General features: G+C 40.8%; 1 pseudogene; it reads right to left on the bottom strand.

Annotated features, from left to right (window-relative positions):
• Positions 1–11,384: 11,384 nt before the first annotated feature.
• On the bottom strand, positions 11,385–12,559 carry LOC133755229 (BRISC complex subunit Abraxas 2-like; annotated as a pseudogene).
• Between the last annotated feature and the right edge of the window lie 5,397 nt (positions 12,560–17,956).

Genomic DNA, 17,956 nt, shown 5'->3' with positions numbered 1-17,956 from the left:
TGGCACCTTATCTGCCCCCATTGCATGGAGCTGCCAAGATGGCATCTGTCCTTGCTAGTTTCTGGGCAAGTGCACAAGAGCTGCTATAGCTGCTAAGTACTTATGTACAAAATGGCACCCACCCTCTTTCAGTTGGTTTCCAGGCACTGTTGTGTGTGTGAGGGAGACAGGTGGGTAGAAAGAATTATGCCCCTTTTTTTCCTGGGTGAGCATGCACCCTGTTCCCCTCAGGTCTCCAGGCCAGATTCAAAGTGTAGTCTACTAGGCTCTCATTCCGACTATATCACCAGTGTTACAGGGTGCTGCAGTCTGATCACACCTCACCCTCCAAAGCTGGTACTTTCTCCAGCTCTTGGCTTCTGGGGTTATGTGGTGTGTCTGTGCACATTGCTGCACATCTGCACCTTCCATACAGATCCACAATATCTCTCCTCCTTCCACAGAATCTTCACTGCAGTTTTCCCTCCAACTCACTCCTGAAAATGCACTTTCTTCACCTTTTTTTTATTATTTTCTTCTAGCCTAGTGTAGTATGATCTTTCTCTATTCTGCTACCTTGGAATCCCTGGCAAAATAAATTTTGATTTGAAGTGTATAATTATTTATATGTTTGTCATGACTATATTTGAAATGAAGTTTAAAACTTGAAAAAAAATAAATTTTGGGGGCCAGCGCTGTGGCACAGTGGGTTAATGCCCTGGCCTGCAGTGCCAGCACCCCATATGGGTGCCAGTTTGAGACCAGCTCTCTGCTATGGAGTGGGAAAGCAGTAGAAGATGGCCCAAGTCCTTGGACCCCTGCACCCAAGTGGGAGACCCAAAAGAAGCTCCTGGATCCTGGCTTCGGATCAGCATAGCACCAGCTGTTGCGGCCAACTGGGGAGTGAACCAGTGGACGGAAGATCTCTCTCTCTCTCTCTCTCTCTCTCTCTCTCACTCTTTCTCTCTCTCTCTCCTCCCCTCTCTCTGTGTAACTCTGTCTTTCAAATAAATATATAAATTTTGGTAAATAAATGTTGGTAAACATTCTTCCAGTGTGAGAATAAGTGAAATCATGATATGCAGTATTGAAGCAAAGAATAAAAACATATAATAAAGCTCTTTTTGTAAGAAAAAAAGATGTTGATCAAGATATGTAGCATAATGTTAAAGATTGAAAAAGTCAATTATGACATGAAAATGATATTATATGCTTCCACAAAATCAAATTTAAAAATTAATTCTCAAGGTTGGTGTTGTGGTGTAGCAGATAAAAGCCAGTGCCTGCAGTGCCAGCATCCCACATTGGTGCTAGTTCAAGTCTCAGCTGCTCTACTTCCAATCCAGCTCTCTGCTATGGCCTAGGAAAGCAAAAAATGGCCCAAGTCCTTGGGCCACTGCACCTGTGTGGGAATACCTGGATGAAGCTCCTGGCTCCTGGCATCAAATCATCCCAGCTCCGGCCATTGCAGCCAATTGGGGAGTGAACCAATGCACTGAATCTCTCTCTCTCTCTCTCTCTCTCTCTCTCTCTCTCTCTGCTTCTCCTTTTTTCTCTGTATAACACTGACTTTCAAATATATAAATAAATCTTTAAAAAAGAAAATTGGCTGGCACCACGGCTCACTAGGCTAATCCTCCACCTATGGTGCCCACACACCGGGTTCTAGTCCCGGTCAGGGTGCCAGATTCTATCCCGGTTGCCCCTCTTCCAGTCCAGCTCTCTGCTGTGGCCTGAGAGTGCAGTGGAGGATGGCCCAAGTGCTTGGACCCTGCACCCGCATGAGAGACCAGGAGAAGCACCTGGCTTCTGGCTTTGGATCAGCATGGTGCGCCAGCCACAGTGCACTGGCCACAGTGTACTGGCCACAGCGGCCATTGGAGGGTTAACCAACAGTAAAGGAAGACCTTTCTCCCTCTCTCTCTCTCTCTCTGTCCACTCTGCCTGTCAAAAAAAAAAGAAAGAAAGAAAATTAATTCTCAAAGTTATTAATGTTACTCCAGTGTATATTCAGTATATCAGACTAAAATGATAATGTTGGGAATTTGCCCACTATGGTATTCAAAATGTATGGTATTTCAATGTACTGTATGTATCCAATTAGACCATTCTGCACTTTTTATTTGATAAAGCTGGCAATCCTATTTGCTTGAAATAACAGCACCTGGTGCCATGAAATTTAAAAATAATTATTTTAGGTGTGAATTTTGTACTGGAGGTCTGGTGGACAGTGCTGCTGATCTGGGCCAGCTCTGGCTAATCTTGCCTGGTCTTCTATAACATCCCAGTATGCTATTATAGGATGGCCTTATATTTTTATGTCAATTTGCTCACCATTGAGTGGATGTTTGGCACAGATGTTAAATCACTATTTGGTGTTCCTTCATCTGATACATGAATGCCTGGGTTTACATCCCAACTACTTCTGGTTTGTGCTGCTGTACACTCTGGGATGCAGCAAATGATAACTCAAGTGAATGGCTCCTTGCTCCTTTCATGAGAGGTACTCATTGAATTCCTCTCTCATGATTTATCTGACTTAGCACTTGTTATTGTGGACATTTGGAGAAATGAACGACTATTTCTCTGTATCTGTATGTGCCTTTCAAGAAAATAAAAATTTAAAACAAATAAATTCAAGTTTGTTTGATATTTGTGTATTTGAGGCAATTTTATCTTGATGCTCACTATGAGGCTTGAGAACAAATGGGAAAAATTACTTCAGGTTGGAAATAAGCACATGCATATTAGCATTTTTATTGAATTCTTAACAGTGTCTATGTTTTATGGAACCATTAGTTCAAGTGATAGAAACTTACATATCCGAAGTCATGTCAACACATCTAGTCATTAAACTATTACGACTCATAAGTTATTGTGCACCCCATATCTGCTAAAATACAGCTTTTCTTATTTTTTATGATCTTTGAACCATTACTTGTCAATATTGTCCACTATAATTGCTGGAATTTAGCCCCTCTTGATGGTTACCTCAGCTAGATCTGAGTTTCCCAGGAATCTTTCTGATTCTTGTCTTTTCTCCTTTACAACACTGAGTTGGGACACAGAACCCTAAGACATTGCCACCTCAGTGCCCACAGTTTCCCTCATGAGTATAGAGTTGGCCTTCAAACTGTCCTGGATGGTTTTCAGGATGACCACAGTCTGTCTCAGATAGGAAGTTGCATTGCTCTCCCAGCCAACTAAACTGTTATAGTTGACTTTCTAACTTCCCACAAAACACCTCAGAGCAAGTTTTACAATTAGCAAGAACTTACTGAAGATTTTGAGATAAGTAGGAACATAACATAGGCACATCCCTGCATATCCATCAAGGAAAAAAACCAAAGCTGCCCCACAAGCCTACATCAAGTTAGAAGACACCTCCATCTTATATTGTAATGATTCCATTGACTACACCAGGAACACCAGACTTTGGAAATCTGCATAATTTGACTGTAGTCTCAGATAGGAAGAACAGTTTCATGTTTGTTTGCATCTTAAGCACACTTACAAGGCCTACCCTGAAATTCTTATTTTCTGGATCGTATTTTTTCCAAGATGGTGGCTCCCCTTGGTCCTTCTTTAAGAGATTTTAGCCTGACCCCCTGAGACTCAGGGACCCACTGGCTCCTTTCTGACCATTGGCCACAATTAAGGAATAGATGTCTTTAACCGTGGGACACAACCTATATAATGGTGCAGAAAAAGGCAAGCTCAATCAGGCACAGAGTGAGACCTCAGAATGGCCCTCCCCTTGTGCAGAAGAGGCCTCAGCACTGCATAAACCACAACTACCTCACATCCAGCTCCATCCCTGCCAGTTACCCTGGATCACTCACTGGGTCAGTCAGCTCTAATCTAATGTTCACCAGGATGAGCACTGTGATGGCAGCCAGAAACAGGGTCCCAACCCTACGGAGACCTGTCTTATCTCAAGGCAGGTGTTTCTAAAAATGGTCTCACAACTAGGATGAGATGCAGACCAATGACTCACTGCAGGACCCCCAACCCATCTATGACTAGGCAGCAGCTCGCATCCTTCTCCTCCCTAGGCCCCACCTGCTTCCCTCCTTTGTAATGCTGCAACCAACAAGGAGACTCAGGTGAATGACCAGAGGCACTTGGAGTCTAGGGGCAGCAGGGCAGCCTGTCTGTCCTGAGGGATCCCAGGGCCCTGTGACCACAGGCACAGAACAAGGTTGGATTCTTCCTCCTTTGTGGAGTATCCAGGTCTGTAACTGCTCATCCTTGGCCATGGTGTCTGCTCACCCTTTTGCCTACTACACCTTCAGGGCCCACATCTGCTAGAAGCTACAAGACAAAAACATGTACATAAAACAATACTGGATAACTGCAGGGATCTACCCCTCACAGAGCTCTTGTCCATTTCATCAAAGGAAGATTCAGGTCCACAGACAGATGTATGACACCTGGAGTCTAGTTTCCAGAAAGGTGACTTCTTTGAAGTGCAGGGACAGAGGGAGCATCAGACTTAGGGTCTTTGTCCAACTTCTTTGACACACAGGAAGACTGCTCCTCACACAGATTGGGTTATGAGTATCCTCCAGCAGCCACATTTTCCATCATAAAGGGCCATTCCCATCACATTATAGGTCATGAAGTCTCTGAGTCTGGTGCACCCACAGCTCTGAGATCACTGTTGACTATAATGGCTCCCTAGGGATTTATGTCCCTCCACAGATCCATATCAAAGGGAAATTTGCACCCATCCCACAGGGTCAGAAACAACTATATTCATATGCAGTATACAGTGGACACCACTGGGAGTATAGCAAATATCACCTTCCTCATTAGCCAGGAGAAGTCAGGGCCACATACCTTGTAGGGACTGTCCCCAACTCAGCAGGAAATGAAGAAAGCAGGTCCCAGCCACCTGTGTTCTCCTGTGATGAATGAGCTTCCTAAATTAAAAAAAAAAAACAAACAACTCCAAGTCAGTAAGCCTCTAACTGCAGTAGAACATAGAGGGGTGCTAGGCAACAGTGACATCATGGAACCAGCCCTGTCACAATGGTACACTCCACAGATACTAGGGCCAAAGTCAGCCTCCTCAACACACTGAATAACCAAAATCTCCAGGGATAGATCTTGGGGTCTCTCTAGGAAACGGGCAAAAAGTAAGATCTGCGGTAGGTATTCCATGTGACCAGCTATACCAGTGCCTTCTACACTTGCTATACAAGGTCCCAGGTTCCTGCAAGCCTCTACCTCAAACCCATCCTCCATCCCCCAATGCAATTATATTTTGTAACAGCTTTTTAAGCCCTTTTAATTTTGAATCAAAATTTTTGCAGTGAGGCCCCACACAAACCTACTACATCTTCCTAAGGTTCCCATACTCTGCTTCCATTCCTTCAATAAAAACTGAGTAATACAATGGTAAAACCTCCTCTACATAAGAGTCTTCACACCAGCCCTGCTGATCCAATCTGATGCCTTCTGCTCTAGTACTGCCCCATCTCTCTTGTGCTGTCAACATTGGGCTCCAGGGAGTCCTCCTGGAATGGTGGAAAGGGGAGAGTGTAACTGAGCACAGCCTGCCTGGGATCTTGAGCTGTACAATCTGTATGAAGAACAGGGACACTTTTCTTGATGCAGGTGAGGGGTTAAGGGGTGGATCACTCTTACTTTTCCTGACACTCATGTGCCCAACACTAAGGCTGATGTTGAGAGTACCTAGGATATCTGCACACTGGGAGGACCCTGACTCAGAGTGGCAGACATCCCTGTCACAAAGAGCAGCCCCATCTCTCCAAGTCCTACTCTCCTCCTGTTCTCTTCTGGCCCTGCAGAGGCAGCAAGAGACTGGTCAGTTTTCTGTAGGTTGACAAACTAGCTCCTGCTGTACTCCAGTTGTTTCTTGCTTTCCCCACCCTGGACTGCATTCCCCTGTGTAGTTCATGGTTGTGCCACTGTGCATGTGGATAAAATAAGTCCATGAGTATCCTGTGGGTGTGTATGTTCTACCACTCTAGCAGGGCCTTGCTGATTCATGCTCAATGTACAAAACTCATTGTCACTGTCACCTCTTGAATGAGACTTCCATCAGAGTTGCAGCAGGTGCCTCCCGGTTTTCCCAGCATACTCCAGGGGCCATCATGGGGAGGTACGTGGGAGTTGGCAGTCTGAAGCCCTATTAGGAAACACACCTGTTACTAGGGGGATCTAGGTAGTATGGTAGGAACAGAAAAATAAGTCACAAAATTCTACTCATATGTGAAATATAATAAAGCTTATCTCAGAAGTCAGGGTATTTGGATAGTTACCAGAGTCTGAAGTGACTATGGTGAGAGAGGATAGGGAAATGTAAATGGTACAAGTGATAGTAAAATCCTACACTACACATTGGGGATGAAAGTTCTGTTGTTGCATTGCACAGTAGAGTGACAATACATAATGATAATGCTTATTTTATTTTAAGTAAATGTCAAATGTTTATTTAGATACTATGCTCCTAAATCTGTATTTATGAAATAAATGAAATTTGTTTACCATAAGAAATTTTAAAACAAATGAAAATTAATAGAAATAATTTAGGGTATTTTCACCATAAGATATGATATATTTGGGGATGATGCTGTGGCATAGCAGGTAAAGCCACTGCCTGCAGTACTAGCATCCATATGGGTGCCAGTTTAAGTCCCAGCTGTCCCACTTCTGATCCAGCTCTCTGCTATTCCTTGGGAAAGCAGTAGATGATGCCCTAAGTCCATGGGCCCCTGTATCCACATGGAAGATTCAGAAGAAGTTCCAGGCTTTTGGCTTTGGATTGGCCCAGCTCTGGCCAATTTGGCCATTTGGGGAATGAACCAGCAGTGGAAAACTTTCTTTCTCTCTCTCTATCTCTCTCTGTAAATATGACTTTCAAATAAATAAGTAAATCTTTAAAAAAAAAGAAATAATATGTTTGAGGAGATAGATTTGTTTACCCTGATTTGAATTTATGCAATGTATGCATGTTTCAAAATAGCACATGCTGTCCCATAAATAGATACACAATTTTTATGTTTATTCATAGATATTATACATTTTTATCACAATTTAAAATTAAAAATAAATAATTTGAAAACAACCCCATATTTGCACAACCAAATACATAGAGATCACAGCAGAATAAAAATGAAATATAAAACAGATTACAATAGAAAAATAGTTTGAAAATAAGGACACATTAATATTTGGAATTTAAATGATTTTTTCTCAAAAGATTTTTGAATGATAACAAGAGAATATTTGGAAAATATCAAATAAACTGAATGTACTAGAAGAAACCCCAGCAAGGAAGGTGAGCATGCAAAATTCAATGAAATATGTTTTAAGAACAAACAAATTAAATGAAATAAAACTATTTACAAAACCATTAAAAATATAAATTACTTGGGAACAAATAACAAATATTATGTAATACCCCATGCTATGAAAAACAAAATATTCATGATAGTATATAAAGAAGATCCAAATGAAGTGGAAAGTCATAATACCTGCATTGACTATAAAACTCAATGTCGGTGTGGTCATTGTCATGCAGTGGGTTAAGTTGCCATTTGGGGTGCTAATGTCCCATATTAGTCTACTTCTGATCAAATCCCACCTCCACATCTGATATAACTCTCTACTACTGTGTCTGGGGGACAGAAATGATATACTGAGTGCTTGGGCCCCTGCCACTCATGTGGCAGACCTAGATAGATTATTGTGTTTTTGAGTTTTGATTTGTTTTTATCTTTGTTTTGTTTTTGGCTTCACATAGCTCTATTACAAGTATTTGGAGATTAAAATTACAGATAGAAGATTCATTTCTATTTTTCCCTCTGTCACCCTGACTTTCAGACAAATAAAGCTAAGAAAATTCAGTAATTCAAGACATGAATTTCCCCAAATTTATTTTAAAATATGAAGAAATGCCATTACAATTCCAACAACTCTGTGTGTGTGTGTCCTCATGAAAAATCACCTTCTAATTGAAAAACATACTTTAAAATGAAAAGGACATAAAAGAGTAAAGCTAATTTTAAGAAAGATCAAATATTGTGATTTTCAACTACCTCATACCAAGAGTTAAAATGGGAGAATGACATTTTGGCATAGTGCATAAAGCTGCTGCCTGTGGTGCTGACATCCCATAAGGGTGCCAGTTCATGTTCTGGCTACTCCACTTCCAATCCAGCTCTCTGCTAATGCACTTAGGATAGCTGTGGAATATGGCCCAAGTGCTTGGGCCTCTGCATCCACATGAGAGACCCAGAAGAACCTCCTGACCCCTGGCTTCAGCCTGGCCCAGCCCTGGCTGTTGTGGCCATTTGGGGAGTAAATCAGCATGTGGAAGATCTCTCTCTCTCTCTCTCTCTCTCTCTCTCTCCTGTGTGTTTGTGGAGGGTGTCTCCTTCTCTCTCTGGAACTCTGTTTTTCAAATATATGATTACTAGAGTCCAAAAACTGACCTGATTTCATTTGATGATATTTAACTAATGCACTCATGTAATCAAAGTGTTAAAGGTTAGTTAAAGCTTCAGTGACCCAGCTCCAGCCTTTGCGGCCATTTGGGGAATGAACCAGCAGATGGGAGATTTCTCTGTCTCTGCCTCTGTCTCTGCTTCTCTGTAATTCTGCCTTCCAAAAAAATAAATAAACCTTTTTTTTTTGACAGGCAGAGTGGACAGTGAGAGATAGACAGAGAGAAAGGTCTTCCTTTTTGCCGCTGGTTCACCCTCCAATGGCTGCCACGGTAGGTGCGCTGTGGCCGGTGCACCGTGCTGATCTGATGGCAGGAGCCAGGTGCTTATCCTGGTCTCCCATGGGGTGCAGGGCCCAAGGACTTTGGGCCATCCTCCACTGCACTCCCAGGCCACAGCAGAGAGCTGGCCTGGAAGAGGGGCAACTGGGACAGGATCGGTGCCCCAACCGGGACTAGAACCTGGTGTGCCGGCGCCGCAAGGTGGAGGATTAGCCTAGTGAGCCGTGGTGCCAGCCAATAAATCTTTTTAAAAAGAGAGGAATGGAGAGGGAGATACAGTGACAGAAGAACATCTTCCCTATGCTGCTTCATTCCCCAAATGATTGTAACAGCCTCACAGTGCCTAATTAAAAATCATAGCCCTGGTCTCATTCCAAGCTCCTGTATGGATAGTAGGATCCAAAGTGCAGCCAAAAGTTGCAAGCAGGCATTCGGATATGAATGTAAGTATCCCAAGGAGCATCTTACTTGCTACATGAAATGCCCACAGCCAAGCCAAACTTTTTTAAATCAGACATATGAAGAACTCTAATAATTCAATAATAATAAAACAGTAAGTCCTAGGATACATGAAAAATACTTCAAAAGATGTTTTAAAGGAGCTTTGTGTATGCCTACTAGTGTCAAGAAAAGAAACTCAACATAAGTCCTATTAATGGAAGTTCAAATTAAAACACTTTCACATATCACTAAATACCAGCATTAAATTAAATACCACCACTAAATTTAAGAACACTGAGGATACCAAACATTGGTGAGGATGTGGAATCACTGAACCTTTCATATATTGCTGTTCAGAATATAAATGGAACATTTGGTGGCTTGACAAATTTACACAATTAAAACACGTATTACATGAGTTATCAACTGCACTTCTATGTATTTTCCCAAGAGAAAAGAAAAAAAAACACACACACACACCAATACATAATATTTTTTTTAAATTGATTAATTTTCTATGCCATTTCCAATTTAACACCAGGTTTTTTTTTTCATTTCCAATTATCTTTATATACAGAAGATCGATTTTGTATATAATTAGTAAAGATTTCATCAGTTTGCATCCACACAGAAACACAAAGTGTAAAGATACTATGAAACAATTTTTTTTAAACTTTTATTTAATGAATATAAATTTCCAAAGTACAGCTTATGGGTTACAATGGCTTCCCCCCTCCCATAACTTCCCTCCCACCCGCAACCCTCCCCTTTCCCGCTCCCTTTCCCCTTCCATTCACATAAAGATTCATTTTCAATTCTCTTTATATACAGAAGATCAGTTTAGTACATATTAGGTAAATATTTCAACAGTTTGCCCATATAGCAACATAAAGTGAAAAAACTACCATTGTATACTAACTGATAGAATCAAAAAGGGAGAGAAAGATCCAACATGGGAAGCGGGATACACAGCAGACTCATAGAAACAATTATTTTTAATAAAGAGTCCAGAACTGACTATAAATGTGTTACTACTCTACATTTGTCACTATGATGTACTGAATAAAAAATAATTAATGTATATTATCATGTACTTATTTGGATGGTTGATTACTGGTCATTAATATTTAATTTTAGAGAAAAAAATTTCAAGTGACAATATTCATCAGTAGAAAAAAGTTGAAACAAAGCACTTTCTTAATCTCACAAAGTCATGTGGCTAGGAGAAGGCATATCTGATTTACTCTAATCAGCCTTCCTAAAATTTACAAATTTTTTTCTGGCAACAGTGAATTTGGCTTGTCATATAAAGCTCTTTGAAGGCTCTTGTTAAACTTGTTCCTCTTTGAAAAAGTAAATTTTACTGTGTGATACTGCAGGAGGTAAATTTTTGATGTATAGGAAATTTGAAAACCAATTACGCTTAGTCTCTAATTTCTGATTTACTTTATAGAACAGAAATTACACAGATAAATTTCACTTTGTCTAATTTTTTAAAATAGTTACTTATTTATTTGACAAGCAGACATAGACAGACAAGAGGAGAGACCAAGAGAGAGGTCTTCCATTTGCTAGTTCACTCCCCAAATGGACACAATGGTCAGAGCTGGGCCAATCTAAAGCCAGGAGCTTCTTCACACATGGGTACAGGGGTCCAAGTACTTGCACTGTCTACCACTGCTTCCTCAGGTCATTAGCCCAGAGCTGGATTGGAAGTGGAGCAGCTGAGGTATGAACTGGCACCTGTATGGGATACCAGTGCCACAGGCAGAGGCTTAATGACTATGGCACAGCACCGGCCCCCACTTTACCTAAATTTACAGCAAACCCATGAGTTGCACCAGAATGTAATTTTCTTTTCTTTCTCCTTCCTTCCTTCCTTCCTTCCTTCTTTCCTTCCTTCCTTCCTTCCTTCCTTCCTTCCTTCCTTCCTTCCTTCCTTCCTTCCTTCCTTCCACATTGCATCCAAGGACATGGACCAGGGAGAGAGGCTTATGATTACTGTGTGCAAGAACTCTCCTGTTGGGGGTCAAAGCATTTGACAAGGAAGCTCTCCTAGATTAAGTCCGCAAGCGCCTCTCTCAATAACAAGCAAGAGAAGGTGTGCTAACTGGAGAGCATCTTTGGTTTAATTAACTCCAGGAGGTCTGAGTGTTGCTGGGGTCCTTATTGGGATATATCATGGGTCAAAATCATTTGAATGTGACTATTTACCACTAGAGGGCTCTGTAGGGTCAATTACATTTTTACAATCATTGACATCTGATTCCCCACTGTTGTCCCCAGCTGCTCTGCTGGGGAAGAAAATCTGCTCCATTTGTGGGATACTTAAGTCCAGCAGTGGAGGAAGCATAACTGAAAGAGCCCACAGCTGAGGTCAAGGCATAAAGACACTTGCTTCCATGTGAGAATGACTGAGAATACTGTCTTGGTTAGGTAAAAGTCATCATGAAGAGGATCAAGGACCTCTGTGTCTCCAAGTGTATTTCTACCTCCCAGCTGTGAACCCAGAATAGGGCATCCAACAAATAAACAATGATTCCATATTTCCATGTGGTGCTTCTCTGCTTAACATTGCCTGCTGAAATCTTTTTGTTCCTATGTATTTTTACCCAGCATAGTTTGTCTTAATTTTCTCACTTCTGCCTGACAATGTCCAACAATTTGCACACTGTGCTCTTTACCTGCACACCCTGCCAGTACTTTTTCTTGATGTGCATTATAAACCTGATAAATTGCCCTAATGACTTTTATTACTCCATCATTGTAAAAATGCCAGTATTGTGTTCTTTAATAAGTTTGGCATAACACTGAAAGGTGGGAGCCTTTTCCATTGAAGCCACTGTATTTTTGCTCACTAGTGTTACCTAGATTAGGAGTAGTGATATCCTCTGATTATACCTTCAATTTGAACTAAATTCTAAAACATGAATAAAATTACTGATAATGAAGATGAAGCTGAAGAGAAGGAAACCAAGATTGGGCACTCTGATGGTGTGAGTGAGCTGTTTATGGGTGATCTGTTCTTTATATAAAACCTACTGCTGCGGGTTTGCCAAGTTACGTACCACTCAATAACCTTCTTTCACGTATCTTTAAGAATTCTGTCCCAAATCTCTTCTCTTAATTTCACTTTCACAGAAAATGAAGTTTTGAATAAACCTGTTAGTTATGGATTTCAATTACTTGCAGAAGTTCTGTCTTGCTAATGTGCCAGTCACTGATGCTAAAAGTTGCTTCTTGTCTTCTCTCTCTCAGCAACAATATTTCATGACCCACATTGCTGCTAGTGATATAGAAACTTATAGTGTTGAAGGTGTAGTCCAAAATGGAGGCTGTAATGATGAAATTCTCTGAGTGCATTAGTTTAATATCAGGCATCTTAAATAATCACTTATTACATTTTTGTGTTGCTATTGACTAACAGTATCATGTTATCCTTTGTCTGTTCAGCTGAGCTATACTGCAATCTTCTTTATGGACATGATCATTTCTTTTTACCCAGAGATTAGTATTCATTACACATTTCCTCTGAGTTAGGCCACTCTCAAGGAATGAGGTTGTGTTGGTTTATAATTTAGTTATAAACTGTGGAATTCTCTGTGTGTTCTCTGTGGAAGTTAAAGTTTAAAAGAGATAATTTATCATAACCACCTCAAAGGTCCTTTGGTACATCTTTCTGAATCACTTAGAGATGAGAACTCCTTTGAAAGAAGAAATGAAGTAGCTGACACATGGAGCCACTACCTATAATGCAGCATCTCATGCAAGCATTGGATTGAGTCCCAGCTGCTCCATTATGACCCATCTCCCTGTTACTGCATCTATTTGGGGAATGAACTAGCAGATGGAAGATCTCTATCTCTCCCTGCAACCTTCTCTCTCTATCTCTGCCTTTAAAATACTGTAAATCTTATTTTAAAAAAACTTAGGGTCTAGCACTGTGGCATAGTGGGCTAAGCCTCTGCCTGTAGTGCCAGTTCAAGTTCCAGCTGTTCTTCTTCCAATACAGCTCTCTGCTTTGGTATGGGAAAGCAGTCAAAGATGGCCCAAATGCCTGGGATCCTGTATCCATGTGGGGGAGAAGAGTGAAGCCCCAGGCTTCTAGCTCCTGGCTTCAGATTGACCCAGCTCAATCTGTTGTGGCTATTTAGAAGTAAACCAGTGGATAGATCTTTCTCTATTTCTCCCTGTGTCTGTAACTCTACCTTTCAAATGAAATGATAAAATCTTTTTTATTAAAAAAAAAGTTTAGCCTCACATTTGGAACTTTTAGTAATTTTGGATGGGTTGAGAGGAAATTTGTAAAGTTTGTGGTACAACTGGGAGCCTTCTGAGTCCTAGCATGTAAGAAGAGAATAGCGAGCAGACAGCTGGTAGACAAGACCTAATAGAGTACTACCCATAGCATTGTCTTTTTAAAGACCACAGTAAGTCCTATGGTCCCTGTTCAAAGGTCAGTGGGAAACCATCCACACAGTTGAAAGAGGAGTGTGACTTGATGAGATTTTGGTTTGTAAAATGGCCTTTTAATTAAGTACTAAAGAACATCTCCAGAGAAAACATTGAAGGATACAGTTGAATTGTAAATCTTCATTAATAATAACAAGATTTGAAGAAAGAAATGGCAGCTTTAAGGGAAATGCAGTTCAGGGAAGGGAGATAAGAATTAGTGAATATTTTATCCTAGGATGGTACTTACACCAACTGTACATATTGGGACCCTAATTTGGTGTGTTGAAGAGGATTCCACTAGGATCTGGAATAACTTGAGCATCAGAACACATAATTTCAGACTATAATACCTTTAACAAGATAAGAATCTATGAACTCACAATGATATAGCACGTAATGACACAATAACTAGGACAGAAGAGTGAGCCCTTAGCTTTGATGCTAGATCAAAATATAAATGAAGAAACAATATTGGGAATTAAAACACCAGCATTTCATAAAGTGCTGATAATTAAAAATAATGAATATCAAAGGTACTGGATGAAAATTTTATAGGAAATAGGATACTGTCATAATATTAGAATATTTTTAATAAAAGTCCACACATTCCAAAAAGAAATAAAAATGTATATATAGCACAGTATATGCAAATGCTGTAGTGCAGCAAGTTTTGCCACTGCCTGCCACACCAGCATTCCACCTGAGAGTGCTGTTGTGCTGCTTCAAGTCCCAGCTTCTCTGCTTTTGATCAGGCATATTGTGAATGCACCTGGGAAGGCTTCAGAACATGGCCCAAGTCCTTGGGCCCTGCCACCCATGTGGAAGACCAGGAAACAGTCATTCATCCTAGCTTCAGCTTGACAAAGAACTTATGCTTGTAACTCTTTTGGAAATGAACCAGCATAGATATATAGAGATAGAAAAGAGAGAGAGAGAGAGATGATAGAGATGATAGAGATAGAGATAGAGATAGAGATAGAGATAGAGATAGAGATAGAGATGAGAGAGATAGAGATGAGAGAGATATTGAGATCCAGCTCTCTGTTATGGCCTGGGAAAACAGCAGAAGATGGCCCAAGTGCTTGGACCTCTGCACCTGCATGGGAGACCTGGAAGAAACTCCTGGCTTCTGGCTTTGGATTGATACAGCTCTGACTGTTGTAGCCAATTCAGGAGTGAATCAGCAGATGGAAGACCTGTCTCTCTCTCTCTCTCTCTCTCTCTCTCTCTCTCTCTGCCTTTCTTTCTCGCTTTGTGTAACTGACTTTCAAATAAATAAATAAATCATTTTAAAAGATATAGATGTAGATATAGATATAGTTCCCTCTCTCATTGTCATTCTGCCTTCAAAATAAATAAATAAATCCTTAAAAGGTTGCATATGAATCAATCTGGCAGAAATTCACTAAATACCAAGTTGATAGCATGCATCATGGAATGGATGGAAGACTGAGGAGAGCCCAGCAGCAGACCAGGGAGCTTCTGATGAGAATACAGGGCGCACATTTTCTCAGAAAGGAACACTGGATAGACCCAGCTTGAGTCATCTCTGCTCTTGATACTTATTAAGAGTTTTCATATTAGAAAAGAGTCAAGGAGAATCCTAGAAAAATAACATTGACTCACAATGGGAGAAAAGATATTTTAACATAGTTGGAAAAAATGTAATAGTTCTGTGGATTGGGTTATAGTGAGGAATTTATTTTGGTTCCCTAAATTGGGGTTCATATGCTTTTTATCATGGGACCACCCTATACTTAGCAGAAACATCTTGGATCAGGGGCAAAAGTGCTAAAAGGATAATGACTGGGCATTCTCAATGAATGGGACTCACTCATGGTATTTCTGTAAGTTTGAAATAATTTCAAAATTACTCTTTTTTTAAAACTTTTATTTAATGAATATAAATTTCCAATCTACAGCTTATGGATTACAATGGCTTCCCCCTCCCATAACTTCCCTCCCACCCGCAACCCTCCCCTCTCCCGCTCCCTCTCCCCTTCCATTCACATCAAGATTCATTTTCAATTCTCCTTATATACAGAAGATCATTTTAGTATATATTAAGTAAAGATTTCAACAGTTTGCACCCACATAGAAACACAAAGTGAAACATACTGTTTGAGTACTAGTTATAGCATTAAATCACAATGTATGGCACATTAAGGACAGAGATCCCACATGAGTAGCAAGTGCACAGTGACTCCTGTTGTTGACCCAACAAATTGATACTCTAGTTTATGGCACCAGTAACCACCCTAGGCTGTCGTCATGAGTTGCCAAGGCTATGGAAGCCTTCCAAGTTTGCTGACTCTGCTCATATTTAGACAAGGTCATAAAAGACAGGGTGAGGATAATAACCAATGTTCCTAAGAGTGGCATTAACCAGGTCTGACCAATTATACAGCATTAAGTGGGGAAGAGGACCATCAATACAAAATTAACTACTCTTAAAATGATCAGCAGAGAGCTGATCTCTATTCCACAGCTCCAGACCCTGGACACTTTTTTGAAGGTTGAGTAACTGATTTTGGCAATGACAGAAAGTTTCTTTTAAAATGACTTTGATGGGGCTGGTGCTGTATCATAACAGTTAAAGCTGCTGCCTGGAGTGCCAGCATCCCATAAGGGTGCTGGTTCAAGTGTCAGCTGCCTCACTTCCAATCCAGCTCTCTGCTATGGCCTGGAAAAGCAGTAGAGGATGGCCCAATTCCTTGGGCCCCTGCACCCACTTCAGAGACTCAGAAGAAACACCTGGCTCCTGGCTATGGATTGGTGCAGCGCCGGCCTTGATGGCCATTTGAGGAGTGAACCAATGGAAGGAAGATATCTCTCTCTCTCTCTCTCTCTCTCTCTCTCTCACACACACACACACACACACACACACAGTCTATAACTCTACCTGTCCAAAAAAAAAAAAAGAGTGTCCCTCTTTCTAAAGGAGATAAAGCAGCCCAGCTTTATGTTTCCACTGCACCGGGTACAGGGAATTCCACATCTTAATGACTCACCAGGATCTTGAAGAGATGAGCAATGTTTCTGTACCCTTGCCAGGTGTGGTGAGCCACCCCTTGCATGTTGTGCCAAGGGTCCTTGTTCAGGCACCAGATGTTGGGGTGTGCAAGTGAAAGGAGAGACAGGACATGGGAACTGTTCCTCTGAAAAGTGCTGCCAGACTAAACCGGTGTGTTTTCTTTATTGATAAGGATTAGAACCATATATTGTACAGCTCATGCATGTGCTCATCTAACTCTAAGGTTTCTCTGAAACATGTTTAGGAAGACATATTAGATAAGCATGTCTAGGGAAGCAGCTGCATGTCTTTGGGAAGCCAACATTCCCACAAGGCTCAATGCTCTTCTTGTTAGTGGGCCATAAACGGTACTTAGTCCCTGAAGCCACACACTGTGTACTAGGAAGAAAATGTCTTCTCCAAGAGTGCTTTGGCAGAAATCTTATTCTCCACAGTCACATTTTACCGTCTTTACAAACCAGCCTGGGAACAACCAGGTTGGCCAGATCTGAGTCCACTGTGTGTGTGTGAATGAACGTGACTTTGCTTCATATCTAAATACTGTCCTTCTATTTTGGATTATATATGTGTTTTGTAATTGTGCTTTGATTCATAGTAACTCATCTTTTTATGGAATTGATTAGCATTGAATACAAACTGAAAATAAATAAACAAAATGTTGAAAGAGGAAAAAAAGAATTTATCCAAATGTTCTAATGCATCCCAGAAAATATTTTTAAGTATAAAATGGTGACCACAAATGAATAACTCCCTCTTGCTCTTCTATCCAACCCTCTCATTTATTCCTCACTCAATGCTGCTCAACTTCTCCATGTACCTCTAACACTGATTGAGCTCACTGCAGAAGTGTCTGTCTCCCCACTGCACTGTGAACTTCTGCCTTCACTTAGCTCCATCTCCTGTGTTCACCACTCACTTAAATTCACTGCAATCACTCCAATGGTTAATGAGAGAATTATTCCCTTAGCAACTCCATGAAATAGAAGAGAAAAATCAAGTCTTTCATTTTGCTTCTCTGTAGGAAAATCCTTCATGGAGAAAGAAATGTTAATGTAAATGTTGGAAAATATATTATTTTATTAATTTATTTATTTTTATTTTATTTTATTTTTTTTGCCAGACAGATTTAGAAAGTGAGGGAGAGAGAGAGAGAGAGAGAGAGAGAGAGTTATAGACAGTGAGAGAGACAGAGAGAAAGGTCTTCCTTCTGTTGGCTCATACCCCAAATGGCCGCTACGGCCACTGCGCTGTGCCCGTCCGAAGCCAGGAGCCAGGTGCTTCCTCCTGGT

Source organism: Lepus europaeus, unplaced genomic scaffold (assembly GCF_033115175.1).
Source record: "Lepus europaeus isolate LE1 unplaced genomic scaffold, mLepTim1.pri SCAFFOLD_3_1, whole genome shotgun sequence".
In the NCBI taxonomy this organism is placed as follows: domain Eukaryota; kingdom Metazoa; phylum Chordata; class Mammalia; order Lagomorpha; family Leporidae; genus Lepus; species Lepus europaeus.
This window is presented reverse-complemented; position numbering and strand designations above follow the sequence as displayed.